The sequence below is a fragment of the Panthera uncia genome (genome assembly GCF_023721935.1).
Source record: "Panthera uncia isolate 11264 chromosome C1 unlocalized genomic scaffold, Puncia_PCG_1.0 HiC_scaffold_4, whole genome shotgun sequence".
NCBI lineage: Eukaryota > Metazoa > Chordata > Mammalia > Carnivora > Felidae > Panthera > Panthera uncia.
Window position 1 is genome coordinate 37,565,826 of NW_026057585.1, and position 14,729 is coordinate 37,580,554.

Consider the following 14,729-nt stretch of genomic DNA (forward strand, 5'->3'; position numbering starts at 1 on the left):
GAAAGAATCATGTAAAATAGATTTTTAAATGAGTGGTAATAGCCAGACATAAAGAAGGTATTGATGTGTGTCATGAAGGGTGAAATAGCATGCCAGATTAAGGCATATAACAAATCAAAAACAACAGTACCTTCTACTACTACAAATATAAATTTGCTTTTCCTCTTAATCACCCCCTCCTGTGTATCACTTTGCACATTTACAATTTCCTTTCTTATAGACCTCTTCTGAAGAGCATTAAAAATGTGTAAAATTTTTGCATAGTTGCATATCTTGCTTCGTGGGATACTAAAAGTTCAGAGACTGGTTCCTCAAATTTGGCAAAGTAATTGCTCTTATATGTAAATACTGCCCTTTGCAAATAACGCTAAAAGCCTGTAATCTAAGCCTTATTACATGCATATAAATGGACTATTTAGTAGATCAATATTTAAATACCTTTATCAATTCAACAATTTTAAAACAGTACTGGAAAATTTCATTTGTCTTTCAGAAGCATGAAAGTTTATTCTTCCTGTATAACTTCCAGCTAAGCTCCTTTTTGTCCTCAAAAGATCGCATGGATGACATCCCTACATCCAGCCTGTTTTGAAAAAGAATAAAATTTAGTCCTATGGTCCTCTGCCGCTTGTTTTTGCCCTGTTCATCTCAATGCCTGTTATGAATTAGCTTCTCAAGAAACAATTGAAATGCAAGTCTTATTTCCCCCCAGTGTACATTTTGTTTTGACATACCGGGGGAAAAAAAGTAGCTTTCAAAAAGAGTAATTTAAACTTTGATTTTACGCTTCACTTTGGAATACATGTTTATTAAATGCGTATCTCACCGACAGAGTAATCAATACAGATTGTGTAGTACATTAGGAGGAAACCATGTCTGAGATTATTAGAAAAATTAAATGCTTTTAGTTTTGCTTACTTGAGCAATATGTGAAAATTAACAGTTTAAACCCTTTCAGTCATCTGACCAGGCTTAGCTTTAGTCAGAACTCATGCTACTGTGGCTGAGCTGAGCACTTTCTCTCGTTTTTTTTTTTTTTTTCTTTTTCCGTCTCCTCCCCTCGCTGCTCTCCCTTCCCCTGGCCTTCTCTTTTCTCTTTCCTTCTCTTTTCCTTCCTTTCTCTTAGCAAAGCTGCATTTACCCTGTCAGGTTAGCATTCTCCTGGTGAACATCAAATTACTAAAAGCCTAGTTTTAAAGACTAAGATTTATAGGAAAATATCTGCATTGAGATGGGAGACAGAAAGAAAATTGATTGAGCGGCTATGACTCTCTGAGAGGTGGTGCTGTGTTTCCATCACATTCCAGAAACCTCGTTAGAGTCAGAAAGAGAGGTCGCACAGGTCTAACCGTGCTAGGGACCAGTGGGTTCCACTCACAAATATATCTCCCCCACCTCCAGAAACCCCATGAGAATAAGCTAAGTCCTTTCTTGAACAGCTGCTTTTCAACAATTCAGGAGTTTATCAGCCTAATAAAAAAAGTAACTTGGCAGTAAGAAAAAGGCTGAAAGTCTCAATAGGCTCTCCTTCAGCCTAGTGGAGCCTGAAGAACTCTTCAAGGTCTTAGTCAACAGTGAACAGAGGAGTTTGAATGAGCACTCATCTATACCACAAACTAGCTGCTGAGACACCCAGAGAGAGGTCAGTCTTTACATAAACATTTTTCCCAGGCCACAGGCAAGTAAATTCAAAAAAAAAAAAAAAAAATAGGCCAAGTCTAGATGGAGGATTAGAACAAAAGCTCCAGGAACAGGAAAGCAAGTCCCTTGCTCAGGACCATATCCCACAACAGTGCCCATTTATAAACTGCATTTAACCTGAGGTGTTTCAATTCATGATGTCTACATTCATAGCTTTTTCCACTGGACTTTTTTTTTTTTTTTAAAGAACAATTTCTAGTTTAATGGATTGATGTGCTAGGAGAACTAAAATTTTAGAAAGCTATGAATTTTGGATTGTTTTAAAAGGTAGCTATGACTATACTCAAAGGTATTTGAAACGTGGAGGTTGCTCTTCAAATTTGGATCTTTATTTCCTTTTTTTTTTTTTTCAAACCCCTGCATTTGTTAGATACACCAGGCCGACTATAGACATATGACGTGTCCATAAGTGTACACAATTGTAGCATTTGGTTGTGACAAACTAGTTTTACTAAAATGGAAGATTTAATAGATAAAGTGAGGAACTATGTCAATGTGATAGCATATTCTATTTTGCAAATGAGCTATTCCTAAGGCAACATGAATTGCTTTGCTTTTATGTTTCCACGATCGTTCGTTTCATTTGACAACTAACATTCAGAATCCATCTTTGATCTTGGAGGACTTGTACAAATCAAAGTACGATAAATTCTTACACTAGGGAACGTAAAACTACATGGACAGAGTCCTTGGCCTACAGCATCTGCAGACCCACCCAAGACCTGAGGTCAGGACTAGCTTTAGGTAGGCTTGGGAGGTGCTCAAACTTGTCTTCAGGCCTTTCAACACTGCTGTTTGCCACATTTACCACCGAGCATCAGGGATTCCAAAATTCTACTCGTCAGTTATGGAGGATTTGTTATGTGCCATACATTTTCATTTATTGTTTCTGATGCTTACATCAACTTGCAGGATCAGTATGTTATTTCCATTTCACGGATATGAAAATGAGGCTCATTAAATCTAACCACTTTCAAGGGGCAGAGCCGTATTTCAACCCCAGGTCCGACTTCAAAGCCCCTCTTTAAGCTCCTGACATCATTATGGCTCATCATGAGACCTGAGACTTCCAGGTGGAGTTCACACCCAAACTTGTTCTTCCTGTTTTGAGCTCCTTATTCCCTTTGGCTTTCGGGCTTTGGGGTTTTGGAATATAGACAGTAATGATTTTTTTTTTTTTTTTTTTTTTTTTGGTGGTGGAGGAGGGTGGGAAATGACTCCACTTCTATTAACTTTTATTACTAGAATTCTATTTAGTTCCTGACAGGGACCTTTGGAAATGATACCTTTACCCAGAGGACTTGTAACAGGATAAATTTAAAGCAGCGTGGCATATTGTTGATCACGCAGACGACATGACTGCCAATTTAGCGTGCTGTTAAGATTAGCCATTTGTGTTGGCTCGACAATGTTGTGAAAACTCCTGTTAGCTTCTTGGAACTACAAAACATGTGATGAGAAATTTTTCTTATTTTGCTTTGTGACTATCTGCCATTTGATTTTCACTCTAAAACATAAACTGACATCTCTCGCATTTGTAACAGAATTTTCCCTTTGTGAATAAGTCCCTCAAAACACACTTGGTTGGCAGAGCAGCCCATTGATCTGTTGAAAATCATCAGAAATCCATATTTCCATCAAAGACTCCCTCTCTGAAATTTACTGTGTGACTTTGGGCAAACCACTTAACCTCCATAAACCTTCAAATATAAAGTGGTCATCATGAGGATCAAGGGAGATAATTTCTACATAAAAGGTCTTTACAAATGGTTAACTATTACACAAACATAAGGGTATTTCTGGACATCATTCTCAACCTGATTCATTCCTTCCAAAGAAGCAGTCCTGCAATATAAGGCCTTGACTTGAGTCTTCCGTGTGTGATATCCTTTTGACCCTACCCTATAAAGGAAGAACCAAGACTCTTAGAATTCTCTCTGCAATTTACCACTGCTCTGCCGATAATCATATGTCATGAGCACTGAACATTTTCTCCTTGGATTTCCTAATCCTGATTAAATGGTAAATCCTCAAGTTATTAGGTAGCAAAGGCTCATTTATCAAATCCTTAGAAAGAAGCTACTCTTTTTGGAATTTTTCCCTTTCCTATCAGTTCGCAGTTTATCTTTTATAATCGCAGATTGCTGTCTAGGCAGTCTACTTGAGATAGAAGGCAGGGAGTAACAGAACTATATGAGGAATGATAAATGATATCTCTCTGCTCCTTTCTTCTTATTTGCCTCCTTACATTTGGGGTAACAGGTACCTCTCCTTACCATTCATGATTCCTTCTCTAAAAGTACCTTAGTGCCCCCTGCAGGTTACATGAATTTCTCCTCCCACAATCTTGTTCATCCTTTTTGTTTTTTTAACCCTCTCCTGAAACAGACTGGTGCTTCGTTTTTCTCAATGTGCTAGAATCTAGGACGGATGCCATTTATGGTATCCTCTGAAGTATTGAGAAAAATGACCCAACCGTGGTGATTTTGATCTCATGTGCAATATGACTGTAATAATGGATCCCAAATATTGGGTGTAACATGGGTCGCTATGAGACCATTGACAGGTGATAAGTTATGGAAGGCATTTCCAGGTGGGAAATCTGAGGTTTAAAAGGCTAAGTGACTCCATAGGGCTCCTCAAACTAGCTTAAGGTGGTTGCAGGGCGAGAGCTCAGGTCTTCCAGAGTTTACTCACTCTTTTCTTTACTGTGTTTCGAACAGTTCCTTTTCTGTATTTGCAAAAAGCATCTGTTTTGTCTTCCAGTTGTATATCTCAAAAACCTAACCCTAAGAGCTACTAATGTCATCCATCTGACTTCAGTAGATAACTGATGGAGTGGGGCTTCCAGTATGCCAAAAGGATCTGCGTGGCAATGCTAATCCAATTTGGAACCACAGCCTGGTGCTATTGCAAATGTCTCCAAGGTCAAAGATATAATTTAGTGAGAACTAGAAAGTGCAATAAACATGGAGGAAGGCTCATTTCTTGATTTACTCGAAAGTTGCCTAAAGCAAAGTACTCCAACACACAACCTTTTAAAGATCCTTCTACTGAAAAGACAGAAATCTATTGGCTTTTTCTAGGTTTTATGATCTTGAACTTCTTGAACATTTTCTGAACCTTCTGTTTCCTGAGCTGTCACTCATGTGTCCCCAAATTATTAATTGGCATAATCAATTCTGTGTTTATCTTGCTTCTTGCCCATTGACTCAAATTATTTATCATCTAAGAATTTGGAGCTCAGGAAAGTCTGTCTCTTTTGAAACTTAACTATTTTGGGATTTTGAATACAATACTGAATTCTACAGTACTGAATTAAAACGAATGCTACATTTTAATCTAAATCCTTGGAAGAAAAAGTAAAATTCTGAGATATAATAATTAAGCCCTGTAGATCAAAATGAAGGGTGAAAATATCTAGATATAAGTTCTGAAGGCCAAATTAAAGAAGACTTGGTGAAAATGGTAAATGTTTAAACCACAAATCTATGTTTGTTCAGCTTCCGGATTTCCTCTTACTAAATAGTTTTAAAGCTACTTGACAGCATTTAATTGACATTTTACTCACTATTTTACTTGCTTTAAGTCTTTCATATTCAAGCTCTCCCAATTACGACATGTACACAAAAAATTACCTTCGCCTGTTTCCAAATGGCTAAATGTAGTCTGATGTAATTTCTATTAGAATTCGGTAATATTGATACTGGAGGTGGTACAGCAGCATTTGTCAAGTGTCAGTTATGACTCTTCAGTGGGTTGTCAAATCAATTTTGTTGGTTGTGACCAGCATTAAAAAAGAAAAAACAAAACAAGAAAGAAAGAAAATGAGAGACAGAGAGAGGGAATGGTGTGGAACATAAGGAAAAGAGTGGATGGTAAGTATTGATTGTTATCTGAAACTCTGCTTTTGGTATGTGTGTACTTTGATTGTGAAATAAATTGTGTTTCTTACCTGAGTTGTAGTCAAACTGAGAAACACTATTCTAGACCACAGTGGATAAGGGCAAGAACTCCTCACCCACTGCGTGAATCCTTCTGTGCTTTGGTTTTCTTCTCTGAAAATATGTGTGAAAGAACTGTCACAACAGGGTTGTTGTAAGAGTTAACTAAAAGATAATGTTGGTGCACAGTATCTGACATGGTAAGAACCAAATATTGTTGTTATTTTAGTAGGAGTTATCATATTTGAAATCATATTTGAATCATTTGAAAGAATAAATCAAAGTGCTTACACTTCTCCCTCACATCAAGATCCCTTGCAAACTTCTACCTACTGAGCATATAGCCCCAGGAAAGAAGCTGGGCTTTCCCAAGGTTAGAACAAAGAAGCCATTGATCAGTTGTAGATCTCATAAACTGACTCTTCTGAAACAACAGTCATGAAATTTGGGTTGTAAGAAAGAAAAGAATTTTTGCAATTGCCTCCTGTCTTCTTTAACATACTGAGAGGCTGGCTGGACAAACAATAGTAGAGTGTCTTAAATGAGAGGAGGGTAGGCTAGGTTAGGAAGAAGGTAGGGAATGCCTGGCTTCTCCGTTACCATCGGATTCTGGGTAGAAGAAGGCAGGGAGGCAGGAATAAAAGGATGGCTTCAATTTTTCTTCTCTTCACAAATTCCTGGAGGTGAGGGTTGAGTGGGAGATTGGAAGTATAGAGATATTCTACAGAGGTTGAGGGGAATGACAAGGAGAAAGTGGCTGCTGCCCTCCAAGAGACTATTGGAAGCTATTACCTTATAGGTTTCCGCTTAAACATGGGGGCTGTTAGACCAAATTCAATTCAATGGCCTAACATGGCTTTGTACACAAAGGTCTAAGTTTAAGGCTCTTAGAGTCTCCCTCAGCTCCTGTATGGTATGAAGCTTTCCAGATGTTCCTGAGCATCCTGGAATGAACTAGAAGGATCTGGATCAAAGTAGTCGAAGGACCTGCCTGGCAACTTTGCCGAAGGTGGTTGCCTAAGAAGAATGAAGCCATCCACCACAGACCAAGGTCCAAGTGGAAGTCACAGTCCTGTGTCAGGGAATACATATTGTCAGCGAAAGTGGAGATGGGGCCCAATCTCCAAGAGGAAATGGTGGCCCCTAGCGTTGTCAGAGTCGAGTGACCAAAATATGAATGATTATCGCTAAAGGCAGTTTTTAGCAATGGTGCATCAGAGTACCCAGGGTGTGACAAGTCCCTCCTGAGATATTACCAGCTCGGGGACTAGGCCAAACCAGGAGAACTTTGAAGATACCTCATGCACTCCAGAACTCCACCTCCCCTAAGATTACACATACCGCAGTCATTCTACAGATATCCAGGTGGAGAGGGCAAAACTCTGACAAGTGTTTCCCTGACTCATCTAAGCAGAAACTGGGTTACATAAAGGGATGGGTTGAATTACCAAGTTAGACTGAATTGGCAATTTAATTAAAACAACTTTTCTAAACTACCTGGTGGGTGTGGGATTGTGAAGAGAACCCAATCGTTTACAAAGAAATAAAGTATGCTCATTTCTTTGCACATCTGAGCATAGTCGGTATACCTTTCTGATTTTTCTGATATATCATCATTATTGTGTTATGTCATTATATCTATGGGAATTGAATTTTTCTAAGTCTTTATTTGCTCCGCTCTTTGTATCATAGAGTATTTTGAGTAATAACTCCTTTGACATGAATTAACATCTGATGTTGATGTCTCTGATGATGGTGGTGGAGATGGAGGGGATACAGTAAAAAGGACTTTCTATGTTCAGGGCACTGATCTGTCCAGAGCTACTTACTCCTCCTCTCCCATAACTGTCAGGATCAATGGCTGGCCAGGAGCGTTGACAGGCAGGGAGAGTAACGGGCTCACTGACTTCCAAGGCCAACAGACCCTCATTCAGGTCAGAGCCAGGCCCCTATGTGTCCTTGCGGCCTCTGCTTTTCATAGCACAGGAGGCAAGGTGACATAGCGGAAAGAACTGGAGTTTATCGGTAATATGCAGGTAGGACTTCTGACTCTATTTAGTTAGAATGGGCTGTAGTGATTAGAATCACCATCTCCTAGCTGCATGAACTTAGACAAATTAAGAAATCTTCCTAACTTTAGTCTCCTGTAAAATGGGGAAAAGAACTGAAGCTTCTCATGAGGCTGTTAGAATTGAATTGTGACAATTTATGTAAAGTGCACATCATACTACCTGGAACTGAGAATCGGTTCATCAGCCAGTCTTATTTTTTATCCTCTGGGGCAGCTGTAGGCATGAACCTCCCTACCTAAGTGAAATTCTGTAGAATACTTACGTTTTTTGAACAAAGTTTCTCTCATTTGTAAAGTGGGACTAACTTGCATTATGTGAGAGCATTCAGAGATTATGATAAGAAACACATGTCTTGCTAATGTCTTTCCCCTTCCTCCCTTGACCTGTGGCTTCTGGTCAGTGGGGGTAAGAAGTCCAGAAGACCCCAGCAGAGATGCAACGGGGATGTCTTTGAGCCTGTGTCTTTGTTGCATATCCAGACTCTTTTGGAGAACTAGTAGGTCTGGGACGTGAGTAGGTGGCCTCAGAGAAAACAGATGAGAAACGGGGAAAGAGCATCACAAGAAGGGAAACAGAGAGTTGGTGCAGAATTAGAAATGAGAATCCCGCTGACCTCCAGGCCATTTGATACATCACTGTCAAGATACCTTTCTAGAAATTCAGATGTTTTTAAAAATTCTCCAAATAGTGGGTCTCTATCGCTTCCCATAGAGAGTCTGATTGCCTTGAAGACCACCTATGATAAGGTTTCAGCCTGCTCTTCAGGATTATTGCCAGCTGTCCCCCTTCATGTGCCCTTCCTAGTAGGGAAGGAGGGCAGGAAATTAATGAGGAAGTTATTATTGAAATAGAGTTGGAAGGGCTTCTTCACAACTTGGAAAAATTCATTTCAGGTGGAGGAAGGGGCGTGCTGAAATTAGAGAAAGAAAAGTCATGAATGACAGTAAGCTGTTTCTTACCAGATATTAAATTAACTCTGGCTGCAATGAGTTCAAAAAATGCAACTGTCCCCTGATTTATATTCCCTAGAGTCTAAGATATAACTGACTGTAACATACATCGTAAATCCTATAACAGAAAAAAAGAAAAAAAGATGTGTTTATAGAACACATCTTGATTTTTAAAAAATACAGAAAATTCTCTTTTTTTTCTTCATTCAACAAATATTTACTGAAAACCTAGTATATGTTAGTCCCTATTCTAGGAACTAAAAGTAAAATAAAAGTAAAAATTCCTATCTAATGGAAGGAGTCAGAAAATAAATATAATAAATTACGGAATTATGTACCTGATAAATACAATAGGTAAAAAAGCTGGATAAGGGGAATTAGGATTACCAAGTGGGTAAGGGTGGACATTGGCCTTTTAAATAGGTGAGTGAGGGGCACCTGGGTGGCACAGTCGGTTAAGTGGCCAACTCTTGGTTTTGGCTTAGGTCATGATCTCACGGTTCGTGAGTTCAAGCCCCCATCAGGCTCTGTGCTCACTGTGCGGAGCCTGCTTCAGATCTTCTGTCTCCCTCTTTCTAGCCTTCTTCTGCTCACATACTTTCTCTCTCAAAAATAAATAAATGTCAAAATTCAAAAAATAAAATAAAACAAATAGATGAGAATAGTCCCAGTGAGAGGGTACCATTTGAGCACATGACTGGAAGGAAGTAAGAGAACAAACCCAGTGGTCGTCAAGGAAAGACTCTTCCAAGCAGAGAGAATAACCAGTGCAAATACATGCCAAGTGTGGGACCATATATCCCAGGGTTCTGTAGTCACGTGAACTGGGGACAGATAGTCCTGCCTACCGTATCTCCTTTCTTAGAGGCCAAAATAAGCATTAGCACATTATTTACGCATTGTGAAACAAAACAAAATGTTAACTTTATTTAACCCAGCATATCTCAAACTTGTTAGGTAACCTAAACTGTTGTGACAGACATCTAGGAAGATCTCCAAGGACACCAGTTTTTGAGTTAGAAAAGTATGGTTTCTCTAACCAGTGTTATTTTCTGAGAAATATCTACTATAAAATGTGAATAATCCATTGCTGATCTGAACACCCTTCATATTTTTTTGAGCTTTGGAGTATTGCTGTATGGTTATTAACTAGGCATTCAATAGCAATAATGGCATGATTCTATTTATTGAATTGATAATCAAAATAATAGGCCACTATATTCTTGGATTTTATACCTCTTCCAGGAGTAGAAATGTTATATAAGTGTTATTGACCCTACTGTTCTGAAAATGTCTTGCAAATTAGGACCTAAATGTTTAAATTATATCCTTGCCCTTGCACAGGTTTGAAAAGTTGGTTCTAGAGGAGAACACCCTTTTATTCACTGCTGAAGCAATACATGCTGGCTATAACCATGCCTCGCCTAACAGCAGAAGAATGTTCAGAAGCGTGCCCAGCTAATTGAAACTACAGGGGGCATTTAAGTAGGCAAAGTGTTATTACTCAGTTTCAAATGTTTCCAGGATATCAGAATTACCCTTCCCTACTCCTGCAAAAGGCATTCCGGGAATGGTAATGGTCACAAGTGTTAGACTTCTGGCTTCTTTTTATTTCTCTTATTCCAGTTGCTTCTGACATAGAGGGCCATCCATGAGAACTGGAATTATCGTGAGGAAGGCAAAAGTCTGGTAGTTTCTGGACCCAGGCCACTGGCATGAGGCTATTGCCAGAACATCTCCGATGTCAGTAATTTTTGAAAATTTGCCTCAAAGATTAATTTAAGCAGCAAAAGGACCTTTTCCATCTACGACCTTTGAGTCTGAGCCAAGTTACTCTCGGTTTCTTTCAAGATACTGCTCTGAAAGACATTCCTAATACAGCTCACTGATTATTTTAAATGAGACCATTTGGTACATTGGATCATCTTTGCTTATTTGAATTAAGTCAGTGTTTTATAATTTCTAGAAAGAAAATAGCTTATGTTGGCCACCAGTCTCCTAGTTAGGCAGAAGTATTTGCAAAAGTGGGTCCTGTGAAGAAGCCAGAGTTCAGGATCTCTATAGACAGGTGTGAGCGAGAGCTTGGAATATACTGGTAAAGTCTAGATTGTTCTTTTAATCTTCTCACCACCTGCTGCAATCTGGGACCTACCCCATGTCCAAGACCTGGTCTAAATGAGGAAAAATATGATATGTGAAAGGAGCAAAATAACCTATTTGGTCATTATTCACATTCTGGTTATTGGCACAGGAAAATCAGTCTGTAAATACAATAAACAATAGCGATGATTTAACACAAAAACATTACCTTCAGATTTCTACATATTTTCCCTGTTAACCTAAAGAAATAACCATTTATTAGGTGTCAGAGGGTGGTTCTATGAGACTATTAATATAGCTTTTTATATGTTAGTTTTTCCTCCTAATAAATTATTAGTTCCCAGAAGGCAAGAACAAAGCATCATATATCTTTACATTTCCATGCTGGACATATGGTGGGACCTCAAAATATAATTATTTGTTGGTTGGTTGATTGTATGTAGCATTAGGTACAATTAACCATTACAATTGCACTTTGTAAAGATTTTTCACTCTCTTATTGCCACCTCTCTGTCCATTTCTGCCTAGATTACTGGTTTCTCTGCTTTCTCTTTTGTTTCTTTTCCACCAAAAGCAAAAATGATGTTAAACTGAAAATTGACTCACATAATTCTGTTGTTTGAATCCCTTCAATGTCTCAACCCTTCCTTGGAAATAAACTGGAATACATCCAAATTTCTTACCAGGGCCTATTAGTATCTGTATGATCTGCTCCCTATTTATTTTTCCATTCTTGGGTCACTTTTCCTCTTCTTCACCCCTCACTAGTCTTGGGCCCTACTGGTCCTTCTTTCTACAGTCTCACTCCCTCCTCCTAAGTCTTATGACCTTAGCACAGGTTGTTCTCTCTGCCTGGAATGCGGTCCTTATCCCCACAATATGCATAGCCAGCTCCTTCTCACCTAAATGTCTCTGTTTAGGGGCACCTGGGTGGTGCAGTCGGTTAAGCATCCGACTTTGGCTTGGGTCATGATCTCATGGTTCATGGGTTCACCCCGTGTCGGGCTCTGTGCTGACAGCTCAGAACCTGGAGTCTGCTTCGGATTCTGTGTCTCCCTCTCTTTCTGCCCCACCCCCCGCAATAATAAATAAACATTAAAAAATGTCTCTATTTGGTCTTTTGTGATTGCCCTATATAAAGCTGGTGACCTCTGTTAGTCTCTTGTTTAGACATTTTAACATTTCTTTCATTGCATTTCCTATAAACTCTAATTATTTTCTACCTACTTATCTGTATAAAGAAGAGGTTGTGCCGATCTTGCTCACTATTGTATCTCCTGTGTGTAACTTGGTGTCTGGCATATGGTAAGTGTTCAGTACATACTTATTTAAAAGAAAAGTGACAAAGACAAAGTGAATTTTTTCGCTAAATTCTGTTACTCCCAGAAATAAACCCATGCATATGTGGTCAATTAATTTACAAGGGAGGCAGAAAATACAATAGGGAATGGGGCGCCTGGGTGGCTCAGTCGGTTAAGCGTCAGACTTCAGCTCAGGTCATGATCTCGCGGTCTGTGAGCCCAGAGTCCCCCGTCGGGCTCTGGGCTGATGGCTCAGAGCCTGGAGCCTGCTTTCCGGTTCTGTGTCTCCCTCTCTCTCTGCCCCTCCCCCGTTCATGCTCTGTCTCTCTCTGTTTCAAAAATAAATAAACGTTAAAAAAATTTTTTTTTAAATAAAAAAAAAAGAAAATACAATAGGGAAAAGACAGTCTTTTCAATAGATGATGCTGGGAAAACTGGATAGCAATGGGCCCTATCTTACACCCTAAACAAAATGGACTCAAAATGGATTAAGGTCTTGAATGTAGGTTCTGAAACCATGAAACTCCTAGAAGAAAACATAGGTGATAAGCTTGTTATATAGGTCTTGGCGATGAGTTTTTTAATTTGATACCAAAAGCAAACACAACAAAAGCAAAAATAAACAAGTGGGACTACGTTAAACTAAAAAGCTTCTGCACAGCAAAGGAAACTATCAACACAATGAAAAGCCAACCTATGGAATGGGAGAAAATATTTGCTAACCACATGTCTGATAAGGGTTAATAACTGAAATATGTAAAGAACTCACAAACTCAAAAGCAAAAAAAAAAACATACAATCTGATTTTTTAAAATGGGCAGATCTGAATGGACACTTTCCCAGCAAGACATACAGATGGCCAACAGGTACGTGAAAAGATGCTTAGCATCATTAATCCTCAGGGAAATGCAAATCAAAACCACAGTGACGTATCACCTCACAGCTGTTAGAATGGCTATTATCAAAAAGATGTGTTGATGAGGATGTGGAGAAAAGGAAACCCTTGTGCACTGTTGGTGGGATTGTAAATTGGTGCAGCCACTGGAGAAAACAGTATGAAGTTTCCTCAAAAAATTAAAAATCAAACTACCATATGATCCAACAATTCTACTTCTGGGTATTTATCCAAAGAAAACGAAAACATGAATTCAGAAAGATACATGCACCCCCATGTTCATTACAGCAGTATTTACAATAGCCAAGATACAGAAACAACCTAAGTTTCCATTGATGGCTGAATGGATAAAGAAGACAAGGTATATAAATACAATGGAAAATTATTCAGCCATAAAAAAGAATGAAATCTTAGTATTTGTGACAATGTGGATGGACCTCAAGGGTATTATGCAAAGTGAAATAAGTCAGACAGAGAAAGACAAATACTGTATGCTCTCTGTTATATGTGGAATCTAAAAACAAAAAATACATGTGGGGGAATGGGCCAAATGGGTGAAGCGGAGTGGGAAATACAAGCCTCCAGTTATGGAATGAATAAGCCACCGAGACGAAAATTACAGCATAGGGAATACAGTCCATAATATTGTAATAGCGTTGTATGGTGACAGATGGCAGCTACATTTGTGGTGAGCACAGCATAAGGTGTAAACTTGTCGAATCACTACGTTGTACACATGAAACTAATGTAACATTGTGTGTCAAGTATACTTCAATAAAACAGCACCAACAACAAAACAAGCCATTAGATAGGGAGAATGGATTGCTTGTTGCCAGAGGCAGGGGTGAGAGGTGGGATAAATGGGTAAAAGAGGTAAAACGAAAAAAAAAATATCATTTGGACACTTTGGGCAGTGTGTATTAAGAAGATCCAAGAGTAGGAGCAGGAAATCAAATAGGAGATTAATGCAGTAATGTAGAAAAGAGACAGTGGCCATCCAACCAGGATTGTAATCGAAGAGAGAAGAGATTGAGTTTGGGAACAGGTCTAAAAAAACAAAAACATGCCCTTATTGCAGACAAATGGCAATTGTATGGTACAAACCTGTGATGACATCAAAGTGTATTTAGTAACCCCTTCAGCATATCACTGACCGATCAAAATGTTCTTGGTCAGTGGCCATTAAAAAGCTCAAAACTTCTGTGTTCCTGATGTACTTCGTAAAACGACTTTTGAAAATACAAATCAATCCCCTGCAATGAATGGACTAGAAAACATTTAGGTAGGAAAATAAAGTTTTAAGACTGAGATGAGTCATAAGATGTCCTCTAAGCATTATAGTATACTCTAGATTTTGGAAATTTGAAATAGTCTATTCAACTCCTCTATTTTCATTTTGCAGCTGAAGAAAGAATCATAGATGTTAAATGATCTGCCTGGGATCTCGAAGCTGGTCAGAAGCACAACCGGAATTAGAATGTCTAGTTTGGGGTACATTTCATCATGCCACCTGTCTGATAGAACAATATCTACTAGATGCTTAGAGTTACCAACAATTCATAGTTTTGGAATCTCAAAAGTAAACATATTAAGTTTTGGGAAAAGCAGAAGTTGTCTGTATAGCTTTGGGGATTTACCTTTGAAGGGAAGGATTATTTATGTCTTTTTTTCCTTTATCTTTTCCCTTTCACTGTTGGCATACAGATGTAATGGCTAGAGCTACAGCAGCCATGTTGGATCCATGAAATGAAATCCACTTATGTTGA

General features: G+C 38.7%; 2 long non-coding RNA genes across 3 annotated transcripts in view; one reads left to right on the top strand and one right to left on the bottom strand.

The window, feature by feature from the left end:
- Positions 1–14,729, bottom strand: part of LOC125912470 (uncharacterized) — a 400,306-nt gene that overhangs the window by 180,079 nt on the left and 205,498 nt on the right. The window lies entirely within an intron of this gene.
- LOC125912471 (uncharacterized) overlaps positions 1–14,729 on the top strand; it is a 29,391-nt gene that overhangs the window by 13,524 nt on the left and 1,138 nt on the right. The window contains exon 2 of the long non-coding RNA XR_007454757.1: positions 14,366–14,454. This is a non-coding gene — a long non-coding RNA (uncharacterized LOC125912471). The remainder of the gene's footprint in view (positions 1–14,365; positions 14,455–14,729) is intronic.